At 39.4% G+C, this 17,933-nt stretch overlaps 1 protein-coding gene across 10 annotated transcripts in view; it reads left to right on the top strand.

The window, feature by feature from the left end:
* Positions 1 to 17,933, top strand: part of LOC309870498 (uncharacterized protein) — a 70,583-nt gene that overhangs the window by 12,735 nt on the left and 39,915 nt on the right. For 3 of the 10 annotated variants that reach the window (XR_014314628.1, XR_014314629.1, XR_014314630.1), the window contains one exon: positions 1,116 to 1,283. The exons of 5 other annotated variants lie outside the window; for them this stretch is intronic. The gene's annotated coding sequence lies outside the window, so the exon portion shown is untranslated. Of the gene's footprint in view, positions 1 to 1,115; positions 1,284 to 8,009; positions 8,089 to 15,796; positions 16,345 to 17,933 lie in introns of those variants that run through there. 2 more of the 10 variants (XR_014314627.1, XM_082742826.1) reach the window with 2 other exon arrangements.

Raw genomic sequence — 17,933 nt, 5'->3', positions numbered from 1 at the left:
AAACCTTGTTACTTTTGCTAATTTGCCACCCCAGCCCAAATTCTGTTTAGATTCCTTGCTAATTGATGGTCCCAACCTAAGTTTTCTTTGTCCTCCCAGTTCCTCCTAAACTTATGTTCCTTTGTCTAGACAGTATAAAAGCTGCCCACCTTGGTACTTCTTAGGTCCCATATCTAGGAAACCTCTGTGCATATGAATTTTTTTTTTTTTGCCCTGTTAATCTGTTTCATGTTAATTTAATTCTCATATCACCCAGAAGACTCTTGAAGCACAGAGGACACTTTTTCTTCCTCCACAAGGGGGAAGGGAGGTTAATAGAATTTTATTTTCTTTTAAGATGGGAACAAGAATAGTATGTTGGTAGGCTTAGAGGAATAAGTAAGTAATTGGGGAAGTAAGTAAGTAATTGGGAAAACCAGGTGATGCAGAAGCAATGCTGGTGAAAGGGTTGGGATCTAGTGCCCAAGAGGAGGGGTTGGCCTTGGCTAGGAGCACACAGGGGGGAAAAGGCTGGGTACTGGGGCCTGAGGCTGCTGTCTGAGTAGGTGTGAGCTTGCAGAGTTTTTCCAGACTGCTATGTTCCCAATGAAATAGGTACAAAGTCAAGGTCACCAGCTGAAAGTGAACCTGAGGCAGGTGTTCCTAGAGGTAACTAGAGGTTTGATGATCGAGAAAAAGGTATGAAATCATCATCCAGGAGATGAAGGAGGCTGTAACAACAGAGCACCATGGAGGCCCACTGCAGGCTGGGAGCCCCTGTTCGGACTGGGAGTGTTCGACATGGACTGGTTTTCTCTGATCTGTTTTAACCCCATGGGATGCCCATAGCAGAGTAGGCAAAATTGCATTTAGTCAGGCCTACGCTTTTGCCTTTTGTTGCCCATTAATGTATGTTAATATGCCCTTACAAATTTATAATGTATTTTAAACTATGATTATTTAAAAGCAAACCCATAAAAGACAAATATTTTAGACATTAAAAAATACTACAAGTATCAGGATAAAAATGATATTCCTTTAATAGTAACAGCTCTTTTAGTAGTTCCAGCCACAGATTAGTTTAGGCTGATCTTTATATGAGCTGCTATCACTTAATTCGTATTTTCTATTTCCAGGAACATTGTTATTTTTCTTATCTCCTTGGAATGGAGTGCTTCAAGCAGGCCAGAAATCAACCTACGAAAAATGTACTTAGAATATACTCATTTCAGCAAACTGCTATGTGTTTATGTTCAAATCTATGAGTGGCTACCTTAAAAAAGCATCAAATTTGGCAAATCACAAAACAGTGTGTTTCCTTTGTATTACTTGAGACAGTCTGCACATTCTTGATAATTTCCCTTCAAAGCACTTGCTTTTAGCCTTTTCAAACACACATGAATAATTTGTTTCTATTGAGGTACGAAGTCTTCTCTGATAGTAAACTAAGAATCTTGAGACTGGATTAAAACCTGTCGTGAGTTCAATTTAGTGGCTGAATTCAGTTCTGCACAGAATCCGTACATGCACACTTCGGTGTTGTTGAGGAGTGAGGCTGGAGTTAAAGAGTTTGGGAAGCTGGAGGTTGAGAAGAGCCAAATTAGTGGTTTCACGGGGATGGATGGAATGAGAGGTGAATTTATAGAAGAGCCCATTATGTCAGGACTTTTTAAAATTTTCTATAGACTTTCTTAGAATTCGTGTGTTTTATGCAGTTTCTCTCTTCTGCTCTATAAACACTATAGCTTAGTGGTTCAGAGCATGGCCTTTGCAGGCAGAAAATGTGAGTTCAAGTCTGAAATGTGCAAGCTGTGTGGTTTTGGGAAAGTTACTTAACTTCTCTGGCCCAAATCCTGCAGGGCAGATTCTGAATATGTAAAGTGCTAAGCAGAGTGGTTGGCACTTAGTAAATGTTCAGTTTATTCTAGAAATTAGTATACATATATCCATGCTTCAGTTACATAAAAATAGGCTTTACTGAATAAAATGTAAACCTGACAAGGATCCCATTTGCTGGCGCAGCTCTGTGGACCAATGTGGCCCTGTCCCTGCCAGAACAGACTTGGCAAGTGGGTCAGATGACAGGGTCTTGGGCCAAGAGAGGTTCCAGGAGGTCTAGCAACTGCCCGGATCCCAGCTAGGCTAGCCACTGAGCTTGGACTAAGGATCAGGCCTCCTGAGTCTCAGGCTCCTCATCCCAGAGCCACAGTTCATAAATTTTGGTGGGGGACAAGGAAGGTACAAAAAAAGGTAGAATGATTTAATATCCTAGGAGAATTTTTAAAAAGTTATCTTTAAGAGGTGCCTGGGTGACACAGTGGGTTAAACTTCTGCCTTCAGCTCAGGTCATGATCTCAGGGTCCTGCGATCGAGCCCCGCATCGGGCTCTCTGCTCAGCGGGGAGCCTGCTTCCCCCTCTCTCTCCCTCTCCCTCTACCTGCCTCTCTGCCTCTCTGTCAAAAAAAAAAAAAAAACACGTTATCTTTAAAATGTCTTTTCCTTCAAGTTGTCATAATGGAGGGGGCTATCCACAATACTGTCAATTAAAAAAAAATCTGGGTATTTCAGAAAATGCATGCTTTTAAGTACATTATAAATTAATTCTAACAGTGCTTATACTACTCTTCCCTGAATCAAAATGCTAACTTGTATTCAAAATGCTTCTGTATCTGCATGGTGGGATTGTGGATGCAGTAATTTTCTTTATTTTCAAAGTTATCTGAAATTTGGGCATGCTACATTAATAAAGAAAAAGTTCCGATATTTTCAGAGATATTAACTGCTAGATTGCTGAACATGAGATTTCTTTATCCAGGAAGGCAGACATTACTTCATGTTTTTGATGCATGCTAATTTTCCTTTCTTTCCTCACTGGATAAACTCTGGCTGAGGGCCAGAGTTTCATTTCAGAGTTTCATTGCTTGGTCCAAAGGAGGAAGGAAGAGCGGGGCCAGGCACAGTGCTTGGTCAAGCAAGACATGGTCTCTGTGTTCAGGAGGTCACAGTTAAGTGAGGAAAAAACGGAAGCTGATGATTATAATTCACTGCTGGAAATGCAATTATGGCCTTATGTGAGGGTATCACTTCTGTTACTGAAAAGGGTTTTTAAAAATGTCACTCAAGGGATGCCTGGGTGGCTCAGTCGGTTAAGTGTCTGTCTGCCTTCAGCTCACGTCATGATCCTGGATCCAGCACCCTGTTGGGCTCCTTGCTCAGTGGGGAGCCGCTTCTCCCTCTCCCTCCCCTCTCTTGTGTTCTCTCTTTCACTTTCTCAAATAAATAAATAAAATCTTTAAAAAAAATTAAAAATTTGGGGGCTCCTGGGTGGCTTAGTAGGTTAAAGCTTCTGCCTTTGGCTCAGGTCGTGATCTCAGGGTCCTGGGATCGAGTCCTGCATTGGGCTCTCTGCTCAGCAAGGACCCTACTTCCCGCCCTCCCCCCCACCCCCTCCTGCCTCTCTGCCTATTTGCGATCTTTGTCAAATAAATAAATAAAAAAGGACCCTACTTCCCGCCCTCCCCCCCACCCCCTCCTGCCTCTCTGCCTATTTGCGATCTTTGTCAAATAAATAAATAAAATCTTTAAAAATAAATAAATAAATAAAAATTTTACTGAAAATATTAAAATGACTGAAAATAGCACTGGGAAAAGGACTTCTGGTCAAACTCTTTACAAACGAATATTTTTGCTTTAGAATTACAATGATTATTCCAAATTGTTTTATATCAGTTGTATATCACTATTCCATTCTACCAATAAAAGAGCAGACCTTTTAAATAGTTTTCCAAGTTACCATTTACAAAGCCAATGTCACCACTGATGTCTTGTTACTCTCTTCTCTTTCTCCTTTAGGACATTCTTTTTCTTTTTTTATTAAAGATTTTTTTTAAAGATTTTTATTTATTTGACACACAGAAAAATCACAAATAGGCAGAGAGGCAAGCAGAGAGAGAGGGGGAAGCAGGCTCTCAGCTGAGCAGAGAGCACGATGTGGGACTCGATTCCAGGACCCCGAGATCATGACCTGAGCCGAAGGCATAGGGTTAGCCCACTGAGCCACCCAGGTGCCCTTTCTTAATATTTTATAGTTGGATCTCTGAAATATATTCAAACAAATAAAAATGGAGAATAAAGGGGTACCTGGGTGGCTCAGTCTGTTAAGTGTCTGACTGTTGATTTTGGCTCAGGTCATGATCTCAGGGTCCGGGGCATCAAGCCCCACATCCAGCTCCTGCTCAGCATGGAACCTGCTCAAGGATCTTCCTTATTCCTTTCCCTCTGCCCCTCCTACTGCTCATGCTCTCTCTCACATGCTCTCTAAAATAAATAAATAAATCTTTAAAAAATGGAGAACTATCAATCACTCACTTCTCCGAATCTGATGTTTACCAGTTTCACTGACTCCTGACTGTAAATCTTCGAGCCCTACGTCAATATCCTATTTTCTTAGTCATGATTTCTGGGTGTTGCTTAACTGTAGACTCAGTCACCTTATATATTTGTATGAGAACAAAAGACTTTATTTTTTATATATGCATTTACTCTTGGTGATGCATGGTAGTTAAATCATGGGGCAGTTTTAAAATGCATGACAAAAATAGCTAAGAAGAAAGAAATGCTTCTTTGTTCGCGGATGAATAAACTCGGTGACGATGTAAAGATCCAATTTAAAGTAAATTCTAAACTGATTATATTACTCCTCAAGCTTGTGCCTCCTCTTAGTAAGTGAAGTCAGTATTTACCTAATTGCTCCATAATAGAAATTGCAAGATCATCTGGGATTCCTTCCTTGCCTTCATCCATCAGGAGTAAAGGAGATTCTCCTCTCTAGACCACTCTGTCACCAGTCCACTTCTCCCCCTACAGCCGCTGCCTTAGTTCAAATCTGAAATCTGGCTGTCGCTTCCTAATTTATCTTCCCACATGTGTTCTTTTCTTCCTCTGTCCCATTCTCTAACCTGCAGTCTTTGCTCTTTCTAAGATGCATATCTTACCATTTCATTTCCCTTTCAGAAGCTGAATTCAACCTACTACATCATGTCAGGCTTTTTCTGAAAATACTCAGACTCCTGTCTTTCCTAATCAGGTGTATTCGTCAAAGACCTACAGAGCATTCCCTCAGTGAGGTCTGAAGATCCCAACTGACAAGGCATCTGGGTTCCCTTAGATCACAAAGAGAAACCACAGATACCTCCTGAGTGTATCATTCTTAACACATACCGAGTAGATCATCAACTGAGTACTCAGAATGTTAATAATTTGTATTAACTCATTTTATGGAATCAGCAACCATAATTACTCAGGTCAACTACTGGGCGTCTCCTTTACATTCCACACATGCATGTCCATTAGTTGTTACTTTTTAAACAGCCCTGCAGGGTGTCCGCCCAGGCTGGTTAGCTAGGATGTGTCAATTTGTAGTTCCAGCCCTCCTCAGCCTACCCCTAACCTCTGCCCTCCCCCCAAGTTGGGCACTTCACACCTCCCGGTGGGGGCTGCTTCCATGGCTACAGGGGGCCACGGAGGGAATAGTGACATACAGGAGAATTAGAATATTGTGGCCAAGGTGAGCAGACTGTGTAATTATGTCCTGTACAGGAACAGAGGCTGTCGCAGAGCACACAGCACCAAATTTACCACCTAACATGTCACTGCTTTGGTTTCAGGAGTACATTTGGTAACAGCAGGTTCAGAAGCCCTTGACCTTGGGTGCAGGTGCAGGTGCAGGACCCCGGGAAGATTTCTTACACCTCATTTATATACAATTTTATTCTGATTTTTTACGCTCCGCAGGAAAAACAAACAAAATGTAAGGTGTTATACAGAGAGCTGTGTGAGCCCACGGTCTGAAGCAGAAACGGTCTCGAAGAGCTTACTTAACCACAGACTTCAATTTTAGGAGGAAATAGGCAAAGAAAACATCTGAGACCTTGTTTGTCACATGCTTAGTTTGTTAAAGAAAACTGGAGAGTGAGCTTATTATTTCTTCAAATGGGAAAGTCCCAAAGGGTGTGGGGGAGATGCTAAAATGTGTTGTCTGGGTGAGTTCTCAGTGGATGTCTTAAGAATAGGTGACAGGGTTAATGGCCAGGGACTAGGACCCAGCTTGCAGGGCTGAGACAGATTCTTTACGTTGTGGGTGTGTCTGATGAAGGAGGCACTCTTACCAGCTAATGCAAGGAGGAATTTCTTATTGTCCTATCCTTTCATTGCTTGGTCCAGAGGAGGAAGGAAGAGCAGTCAGGGGGATGCCACACTGTCACCTGTGAGAAAAAGGGAGCTGGGAGCTCCCCTTGGCCACTTGCTGCTGTGTGGGGTCATCGTCCTCTATCTGGAGAGAAACAGCCCTCCAGTTAGCAGGCTTGGGTGGAGATAGCAGCGGCAGCCAGCTGGAGGGCATGTCCCCAGTGTCTTCACACCACCCTGGGGAAGTGGCTCAGGGCTTCATCTGGGACCACACCCTTTACCTCTAGTTTTGACTCTTCTCTGTGCTATCAGAGGAGCGCAGCTGCTCGCTCCCTGCCTCATCTCCACCCATCCAGCATGCTTATTCAAACCCAATGCAGCCGGCTATCCTAATCCTTTTACATTTGGGGGACAAAGACTTAAACCCGTTTAGCCTTCAGTCTGTCCCCTTTAGGCCAAGGCCCTTTACTCACTTGATGCTTTGGCCATAGGGGGCCACCTAGGACCTGGAAAACTTTTCTCTGAAGGCCCTTGGTCTGAGACCATCAGGGTAACCTTGGTCTGCACCTTCTCCTAATGAGATTTTGGTACATCTGAGCCTTGGCTAACATCGCAGGACTGCATACAGGACTGTTGCCTGGCTTTCTTTTCTAAAATACGAGCTCCTTAAAAAAAAAAAAAAACTAGGATTTTTTTGAAGGATTAATTCATTAAACAGAGTGCAGAAAATGGAAGTGAACTTTTGCCTTGTCTCCAGGAGCCTATTACCCAGGGGTAGAGGAAGTAGAGCCCTACCCACCAGGACGGAGGCCAACTAATGATAATTTACAGTTCGCCAAGTGGTATTTGTGTTCCTTTCCCTATCATTTCCCTCCTGTCCTTCCCTTTCATAAGCAAACCAACAAAACCAAACTGTTGGCTAAATTAGTTGATGTTTATGGCATAATCTACATACAACCACAATTACAAAGAAAAGTAAATGATTAGGGAGGTAAGTGAACTACGATATCTGGATTCTTTTATACTAAGAATCAGGGACTATCTAGCATTTGTTGCTAAATTAGAAGGAATTGTTATGGCCCATCTGTGGAAATCAGCTTATTTGTAGATAATGAGGAGGAGCTACTTAGAGCCCTCCAGAACCTTTACTATTAGATGTATGATTGCCTTGGTCTGTAGGTGGGGACAGATTAAGGAAATGGGATAGCAAGCTAGGACTGGTGACAAATCCAGAGCACAGTATCCCCTCCAAGAAAACCCAGATATCTGAGAACTAAGGCAGTAGCCACAAACTCCAGTGGCTATAGCTATTAGACATGAGATATAAGAGAGTAGATGGGCTGCGTCTGTTCTTTGTATGTAAATTCATTTTCCATAATAAACATAAAGAAATAGTCTTTGTTTCCTCCAGAGAATGTATTTTTCCCCAGAAATTCTTAAACCTCTCCTATCTCATTTTGCTACTTCTTATAAATACATAGGAAGAGAGAAATACCTCTGCACCACGAAGAAAAACAAAAGTGAGAGTAGAGTGCTAAATGAAAACCCAATACTCAGCCTCACTGTTGGAGATAATAGGGAATAGTGGGGATTGTGGCAAACTAGAGAACATGTATCATTTAAGTAGGCATGAGACATTCTGTCCCAGAAGCTTGCTCCAGGAGGGACGATGGTTTTAATCATTGACAGATATTCCAATTTTTCACAAAGGAAAGTTGTAAAGGTTTTAATGAGACAGATTCTGATTTTTAAACATGGGTCAAAATAAGTAAATAAAAATATTATGTAGATAAAACCAAACAACTTTGCAGTCATTAGGGGTTTTTTTCCTTCTGTATAGATAGTGAAGGAGTCAAATTTGAACATCTGGGAATCAGGAGCCGCACAGAATCGGGTCAAATGGGAGCTGTGGATAAAAGGCAGGTAAGCAGGGAGGATTGCAGAAACCAACGAAGGGCCAGAGACAGAATTCGGACGCCTTTCTTGCCTCAGGAACAGACATTTTCCCTTTTAGCTGTAGCAGAAACCAGTCATGGTTTCCTAGGCAACATTCAGTCTGGCCCTGGCTGGAAATCCACATGTTTCTGCAATGCAGTGACATTTCCTGATAGGCAAATTTGGACACAATTTTGGAGTCTTACAAACCCAAGAAAGGAAGCTGAGATGATACTCTTGAGTGGCAAGTCCCTGTCCTGGTAAATTTTAACCCTCTCTTAAGTACAGAGTTTTTAACGAATTCTATTTCTCTGTCTTTGCAGTTCGTTGAAATCAGCTTCTTAAAGCTCAAATCCCTCGTAGCCATCTTTTAGGTATTGTTTTTGTTTTATTTGTGGTGCTTATAATGAATATAGACAATTGGATATTTGCAACCCCAATATATCGATATTGTAGTTGATTCAAATGGCTTTTAATATCTCTTAACAGTCGGGCAGAGCTCAATGGTCTGTTTTCAAATAGAAGCTCAGGTTTACTCAAAGATGAACTGAAAAATACGTGTTTTCTTTGTTAAGGAATAATAATAATACTGTTAGGGCAGTATTAATAACCACACTACTGAGAATTTTAAAAAGCCTTCTAAATAGCTTCCAGCAATTCTCTATTTTGTTGTAAAGAACCTGGGGAAATAGAATTTAAATAAGCAACTGTGCCTTTTAATCCGCATCTGGTGTATCCTTTACTGTTTAACTGTCTTTATTATTTTCCACCTACTCTAACAAGCTGAACTGAGATCGGAGTGCTTGGTCTGACATATCAGGAGAATGCTAAAGGCACCTCGTGTCCTGATATCAGCAAGGTGTTTAGAAATGCCTGTCATTAGAACCTTATAAATAAGATGGAGAATTATGTCTGTTACGTGAGAGCACATTTTGGTGCATTCATAGTTAGTCATCTACATTCAATATTTGACATATCTGTCAACAAACATTGACTTAGCAAATATTTATTGGGTATCTGCTATGGACTAGGCACTGCAGTAAGTTCTACAAGCCTAAGAGTGAATATGGCTTTTTTTTGTAAAGAGCACTGAGAAGCAAATAGAGGTTTTAAAGTAGATACACACAGGAGTGCCTGGGTGACTCAGTCACTTAAGCATATGACTCTTGGTTTTGGCTCAGGTCATGATCTCATGGGTTATGATATTGAGCCCGGCGTTAAGTTCCACACTCAGCGTGGAGTCTGCTTAAGTTTCTCTCTCCCTCTTGCTCTGCCCCTCCCCCTAACTTGTGCACTCATGCTCTCAAAATAAATAAATAAAATCTTTAAGAAAATAGAGACATAACACAAATTTATATGTAAATGTATATGTAATATACATACATACATACAAATATATGTAATATATTTGAGTGGAGAGTAGAGTTCATTCTGACAGTGGATATTGCAATATAAAAATAATTTTGAAATGTCCCAAAATATGTTGTATCATTATATACAGTGATATATAAAATACATGTTATAATAGACTATTTTTAGTGAAGTTGTAGGTTTATAGAAAAATTGAGTAGAAAGTAAAAATTCCCATATATACTTCCCCTCCCCCCAACCTCCAAAGTATCCCCTATTAAATTTTGCATTAGTGTGATACATTTATTCCAAATGATGAACCAATGTTGATACATCATTTTAGTTTACATTAGGGTACACTCTGCTGTACATTTTATGGGCTTGGACAAATGTATATTTGTATCCAGCATGTTTCCTGGTTTCATATATCATCATGTATCCCTGTATCATGTATCCACCATGAGAGCAAAATACAGAACCGTTTTGCTGCCCTAAAAACCCTGTGTCCTTCACCTACTCATCCTGCCTTCCCCTGGAAACACCTTGGTGACCACTGATTTTTCTATGGTTTCTATAGTTTTTTTCCAGGATCTCATATAGTTGGAATCATACAATATGTAGCCTTTTCTTACTGGCTTCTTTCACTTAGCAATATGTACTTAAAGTTCAAAAACAAAAGACAAAATAGAAATTGGTAGAAATCTTAGCTGCCAAACTGTCCTCTGAAGTGTCTGTACTATTTTGCATTCCCACCAGCTCTGAAGAATTCCTGTTGATCCAAATCCTCACCAGTATAATGGTGCCCTCATTGTTTTGGATTTGGGCCATCTAATCGATGTGTCATTTTTGTTTTAGTTTGCAATTCCCTAATGATACAGGACGTTGAGAATCTTTTTGTGTGCTTATTTGCCCATCTATATCTTCTTTGGCAAGGTTCAGATCTTTTGCCCACTTTAAAAATTAGGTTGTTTTCTTATTATTGAGTTTTGAGAGTTCTTTGTACCTTTTGTACATAAATTCTTAATCACTTGTGTGTTTTATAAATATTTTCTCCTAGGGACCACTAACTGTTGGTTTGGGTTGAGGTCATGATCTCAGGGTCATGAGATCCAGCCCCAGGGCAGGCTCCAGGCTCTAAAGGGAGTCTGTTTAAGATCTCTATCCCTCTGCATCTCCCTCCCCCTTCTGCTCCTCCCCACATGCACAAGCTCTCTCTCTCAAATCAATCAGTCAATCAGTAAAATCTTTTAAAAATATTTTTTCTCCTAGTCTGTGGCTTGTTTTTTCCTTCTCTTAACAGTGTCTCTTGTAGAGCAAAAGCTTTTAATTTTAATGAAGTCCCATTTATTGATTTTTTTCCTTCATGGATTTGCTTTTGATGTTGAGTCTAAAAACTCGTTGCCAAACACAAGATCACATAGATTTTCTCCTATTTTATCTTCTAAGAGTTTTATAGTTTCATACTTTGCATTTAGGTCTATGATCCATTTTGAGTTAATTTTTGTGAAAGGAGTAAGTTCTGTGTTGATTTTTTTTCTTTTTTGCATGTAGATATACCATTTTCTAGCAACATTTATTAAAAATATTATACTTACTTTACTAAATTGCCTTTGCTCCTCTGTCAAAGATGAGTTGATTATATTTAATATTAATAATTAATATAATTAATATAAATATAATATTTTATATTTACGTAGGTCTAATTATGGGCTCTTTATTTTATGCCATCCATCTATTTTTCTATTTTTTTCACCAATACCACACCACTACAGCTTTATAGAAAGATTTAAAGTCAGATAGCGTTAGATCTCTGAATTTGTTCTTTTTAAAAAATATTAACTGGGCTACTCTGGGTGTTTTTCCTCTCCATATAAACCTTAGAATCGATTTGTCAATATAAAAAAAAAATAGCTGGTGGAGAATTTTATTAGTATAGAGTTGAATCAGCTGATCAAATTGGAAAGAAGTATTTTGACAATATTAAGACTTCTTATGCATGGAATACCGCTCCGTTTATTTAGGTCTTTGATTTTTTCATCAGAGTTTTATAGTTTTCATCATATAGATCTTGTACATCTGTTTTTAAAATTTATAATTGGGTTTTTCTTTTCGTTGCTAATATAAATGGCATTTTTTTTAATGGCATTGTGTTTTAAATTTCAAACTCCACCTGTCCATTGCTTGGATATAGAAGGCAATTATTTTAGTGTATTCACTTGTATCTTGCAACTTACTATCATCACTTGCTATAACCACAGGATTTTTTTTTTTTTTTTTGCTCTTGTTGTGATACTTTGGGATTTCCCACAGAAAGAGTCATGTTATTTGTAAGCAAAGACAGGAAGAGTCATGTTATTTGTAAGCAAAGACAGGTTATTTCTTCCTTCCAAGTCTATATACCTTTCATTTCCTTTATAAAAAAAATCTTACTGTATTACTTAGGACTTCTGGTACATTATTGAAAGGAGTGGTGAGATGGGACATCCTTGCCTTATTTCTGATCTTAGGGAGAAAGCATCAAATTTCCAGTAAGTAGGATGTTAGGTGCAGATATTTTGTAGTTATTTACTTATTTATTTACTTAAATTCCAGTATAATCCACACACAGTATTATATTAGTTTCAGATGTACAATGTAGTGATTCAACAATTCTATACATTACTCAGTGCTCATCATGGTCAGGGTACTCTTAATCCCCTTCACCTATTTCCCCCATCCTCCCTTCCAGCCCCACCTCTGGTAAGGTAACCATCTGTTTGTCTTTTATAGTTAAGAGTCTGTTTTTTGATTTGTCTCTTTTCTTTGTTCATTTGTTTTGTTTCTTAAATAGCACATGTGAGTGAAATTGTATGGTATTTGTCTTTCTCTGACTGACTTATTTCATTTCACAAAGTACCCTCTAGATCCATCCATGTTGTTGCAAATGGCAAATTTCATTCTTTTTAATGGCCAATATTCCATTATATATATATATATATATACACCAGACCCCCCCCCAAAAAAATATATATATACACACACACACACACATAAATGTATATATAAATAATATTTATCACATCTTCTTTATCCATTCATCTATCAAGGGACATTTAGTCTGCATCTGTAATCTGGCTATCATAAATAATGTTGCAATAAACATAGGGGTGCATGTATCTTTTCAAATTAGTGCATTTGTATTCTTTGGGGAAATATCCAGTAGTGGAATTACTGAATCGTGTGGCAGTTCCATTTTTACCTTTTTGAGGAACCTCCATACTGTTTTCCAGAGTGGCCGCACCAGTTTGTGTTCCCACCTCTGTGTGGGAAGATTCCTTTTTCTCCACATCCTTGCCAACACTTGTTTATTGTGGTTTTTATTCGTTTTGATTCTGACAAGTGTGAGGTGATATATCATTGTAGTTGTGATTTGCATTTCCGTGATGAGTGGTGATGTTGAGCATCTTTTTGTATGTTTTGTATATATTCTTTATCAAGTTGAGGAAGTTCACTATTTACCTCTATTCCTAGTTTGTTAAGTTTGTTTGTTTTATACCATGAATTGGTGTTGGATTATTTTCAAATGTTTTTCTACATTTATTGATAGGATTATATGATTTCTTTTTATTGGCTGTTGATGTGATGAATTACATTAATTGGCTTTCAAACGTTGAACCTGCCTCACATACCTGGAATAAAACCCATTTTGTATGGTGCGTAATTCATTCTACATGTTGTTAAATTTGATTTGTTAATATTCTGTTGAGGCATTTTACGTCTATGTTAATGAGGGACATAGGTCTGTAGTTTTCCTTCCTTGAATATTTTTGTCTGGTTTTGCTATTAGAATAACAATGAACTCCTAGAATGAGTTAGGAGGTATTTCCTTAGCTTCTATTTTTGGAAGAGGTTGTAGAGAACTGATATCATTTCTTTCTTAAATGTCTAATAAAATTCACCAGTGAACCCATGCAGGCCTGGTACTTTCTGTTTTGAAAAATTATTAGTTACTGATTCAATTTCTTTAATAGATATAAGTTACTCAGATTGTCTATTTCTTCTTGGTATGAGTTTTCATACATTGTGGTTTTCAAAGAAATGGTCTCTTTCACCTGAATTATTATATTTGTGCACACACTTATTCCTAATTTTCCTTTACTATTCTTTTAAAATCCGTGGGATCTGTAGCGATGGCCCAACTTCCTTCATTTCTGATATTAGTCATTGGTGTCTTCTCTCAATTTTTTTGTATATTTGCATATTTTAATATGTAACCACATATTCTATTACAGGTGAGGGCAGATATGCTTCCCTATGGCCAGTTTTATCCATTTAGTAAACTATCAATTCATGTACTTTGCTTGTTCTTCTATTTTATCTCAGACTTATGATATATTAAATGTTAACCTTTTATTCTGTCATACATGCTGTAAATGTTTTTATCCTAGTTTATTGTTTTCCTTTTTAAAAAAGATTTAATTAATTAATTTATTTGAGAGAGAGAGAAGAGCACAAGCACGGTGAGGGGCAGAGGGAGAAGCAGACTCCCCAGTGAGGAGGAACCCTGATGCAGGGCTCAGTCGGGTGCTTAACCGGGCAACCCCCAGTTCGTTATTTCCCATTTAATTTTGTGTTCATATTTTTTCATACATAAGCTTTACATAAAGTCTTTTATTTTTTTGACTATTTCTTCCTTTGTTATTCTGCTAAACAATACCTCACATTTGCTGATAATGTACTATGTGTCAGGCATTTTATAAAGTGATTTACATGTCTTATTTAAGTTCAACTTCAAATAGTCCTTGTGGTAAGTACAATTATCACCATTTTATGAATGAGAAAACTGAGGCACAAAGAGGTGAGCATCTTGTTTCAGGTGAGCAGAGTCAGGGTTTGAAGACAGGTACTCTAATGACAGAAACTTAGTCCCTGCCCTCTACTGAGTCCCAGTAAAGTGCTCCCACTTAAAGATGGTATGGTTTACCTATATTTTTTTATGGTTTGCATATTTTTTAAAAAGGACACTTATAAATACTCTATTTCAAAAGTGGCAAGGTTTTCAAATTTCATAATAGAGCTGTATGTCATAGCCCTCACAAATTTGAAAGAATTTATTTTATTTTTAAAAATACTTATTTATTTATTTGAGAGAGAGAGAGAGAGTGTGTGTGGAAATGTCGGGAGAAGAGCAGAGGGAGAGAACCTCAAGCACGGGGTCTGCCGTGCGGCTCCATCCCACAGCCCTGAGATCACAGCTCCGAACCGAAACCAGGAGTCTGACACTTAACCGACTGAACCATCCCAGCGCCCTTGAAAGAATTTATTTATTTGGAATCAGAATTGATACATTTCCTAGTTTGACGGATCTTGTGGAACACCGGTGTGTTAGAATATTGGAAGGTATGGGAAGAATTGTTATGGAGAGGAAGGAAGCTAAGCAATTTTTTTAAAGGCAATTATTACCTATAGGACAAAAGCAAATGGCAAGAAAATTTAATAAGAATCATTGTGCACTCAATATTAAGTTATGAATGCTATTTGCATGGGTGTAATAAAGTGAAAAATAAATATTTAAATACACACACATAAAATCGAATGGAAGGTGAGGAAGTGAAGAGTAGAAGACAGGGCGCAGATGACTCTGGTGGACTCAGGTAGGATTTTCTTAGATCTTCCTGACTTGCCCCGTGTCTGATACTAAACAGGACTGGGCTGCTCTGAACAATATTGTGTCCGACTCTCACTGCAGCACATTACTTAACAAGAACTACACCTTCTAGAGTATAATGCCCACCCCTTCTCTATCTACCATCAGGTAGTTTTTTGGGATTTGCTACCTCTCAACGAATTTAGACAGGCAATCAGGGAGGAATCCGAGGATTCTGATCAGAGAGGAAGAAAGGACGGTAGAGCGAAAGGGAACAGCTTACAGCTATCAATCATTAGGCAGAATTGAAATGTAAACATAATGAATATTATGTTTCTCATGACCCTCCTTTTCTCCCTGGAGACAGCTCCAACTTTTAAAAATATTCCTAAAGGCTAACCTCCACAAGACTCAAGCAGGTTTCTTTTTCTCTCATACAAGAACACATTTCTTCATTTAACGAGTTAAATATATAATGCTAATAAATAATTCACAGTACTCAAAATGAAAACAGTAAGTTTAAATGGAAGTGCAAAACAGAATAAATGGCCAGTGTTATTTCTGAAGAGAACAATTTCATTCACCATCTCCTTTTGCCACATCGCACCTCTCCCTGCCTCATTAAACCCCGGCCATATATTGCTGATTTCCCTTCGAAGGAATGTCTGTTCTTTAAATACCGTATGGAACTCCTACCAGTGTGCCCTTCCTTCTTGGCAGGTCATCTGAGAATATTAACTAGAGTACTTTGTTCCATGGTTCCCAGAAGAGCAAGAGAACGTAAGATTCAGAGAACCTTCATTGTCGAAACAGTCTGAGCAGTCTGCCAAAAATGACCGACTCTTTTTGCTCTGAAGAAGTTTCTCTTGTGTTCACCATCAATAGATAACAAAGGGACATTTACGGGTCTGAGCTCGTTCTCATGCTTGTAAGGAGACCCAACTCGGAGATGAGGCAGGCGGTGGGAAACAGATTTGTTTCAAGGGCATAGGAGAAAGGCTATGAAGGCTGCTGGCCGCCAAGAGCAAGTAGTCAGTACTGCAGGGAGGTCTTAAGGCAGCATGGCCAGACGTCCACCCCGCCGCCCCACCAAATACAGCAAAAGCAACTCAGTATCCCAGCGCGTGATGCCCATTCAATGACAGGTAGGCAGGACATTGGAATTCTGATGGTTAGTAAGTTCAAGAGCAACACAAGGCCCCAGACCCAGAGAAACTGAGGAATGAAATGGGTTAAAAGCAACAAGTCTGGAAAACAAGTGCAGTTATCACAATGAAATAAACCAGTGAAATGCGATCAGCAAACAAGATTAGAATCTTGGAGACTATCTGGTTGCCTCCTACGATTTACAGGACTAGAGCAGTGTGCTGATCCTCAGACCAAAATTGATGTCGGGGTGAAAATACAATGCTAACTTCCCAGAGAAATATGATGTAGGCGAGTCAGGACTAAGTGTGCAGAAGTGTCTTTGTCTCTAAAAGAGACGAGAGGAAATGCTTGTAGTTTATACAAGTCATTCACAATTTTTAACCTTTTTGTGTTGGAGTTGGGCCAGTGTTCCAGATCTTTCCTTTTAGCTATCATGGGAATCTGGGTGTGTGAAGGCAGTAATTTGAATTATGGAGGCAATCAAGGGGAAGGGACAAAGTAACCAACCAAATGGTGAGTGGAGTGGAGGAGGGTGGAAGAATGACACGTGCAAGGGACAGCTGGGTGGCTTAGTCTTTAAGCGTCTGCCTTCTGCTCAGGTTGTGATCCCTGGGGGTCCTGGGAGGGAGCCCTGCTTCTGTCTCCCTGCTTGGTGGGGGGGAGCCTGCTTCTTCTTCCTTCACCCACTCCCCCTGCTTGTATTCCCTTTCTCGTTATGTGTCTCTGTCAAATAAATAAATAAAATCTTAAAAAAAAAAATCACGAAAATTCATGAAGTGTTTCATATTGGGAGGAAAAAAAAAGAATCACCTCCAGGGAAGTATTGCAGAGAATGGTTCCCTGGTGTTAAAAGATAAACTGAGGTATATTCAAAATTTTAAGAGTTTATTTGAGCAAAAAATCTGCCCTAGGGGGCCGTGCCAAATCATAAACAGGGGATCCCCACCAACCGGAGTTCCCAGAGAGACTTACCTTATAGAGAAAAAGTAGAGGCAAAGCAAGGATGTCATTGATTGGCGCTTGCTTAAAGCCTACTGGACTGCTTGCAATTGGCTATCCTTAGGTTTCCATTTTTTAATCCGGGCTTAGATTTTGGTTTGCTCACAGAGGTTGCCATGGCGTTAGAGCTATTTCAACTTAATGGCCTCCTACTTTGGCTAATTTCACAGGGGTTTCTGGATTGGCTTGGACAACTGAATGGACAGTGATGCCAGTACAGCATGGGGATATTCTGTTGCTTGGATACAACACCTGACTCCACTTTTTACTTCCTGTGCCAGCTTGAGTCAATTACTTAGCATCTCTGAGTCTTTATCTGTAAAAGCGAGATTTCTACTTACAGAGATGTTGTCAGGACTCAGAAAGAGTCTGTACCACTGACCTGGCCACCTGTATTGAGTGTGTCTAATTGCCAAGCCCAGAACTTGAAGTACTCTCAGGGTCTGGGAGAGACCTACAAAAACAACGAACACACACGGAAGGGGGAGAAGCGCTGAAATATCATGGCATGGGAAGTGTCCAAGGAGCCCAGAATCATGCACTCTCTTGGAGATGTGGGGAAAGAGGGATAGGCATTTGAACTAGGGTTGAGTGAATATGGTTTCACCAAAATGCATTTCCCCATGGAACACATCAGAATTATGCAACATATGCAGAAATATGCAGAAAGATGCATATTTCCCCTTGGACACAATCTCTGTGAGCCTCA

Source organism: Mustela nivalis (genome assembly GCF_964662115.1).
Source record: "Mustela nivalis genome assembly, chromosome: 7".
NCBI classification, from domain to species: Eukaryota; Metazoa; Chordata; class Mammalia; order Carnivora; family Mustelidae; genus Mustela; species Mustela nivalis.
The sequence above is the reverse complement of the archived record's forward strand: the minus strand, read 5'-3'. Positions and strand labels throughout refer to the sequence as shown.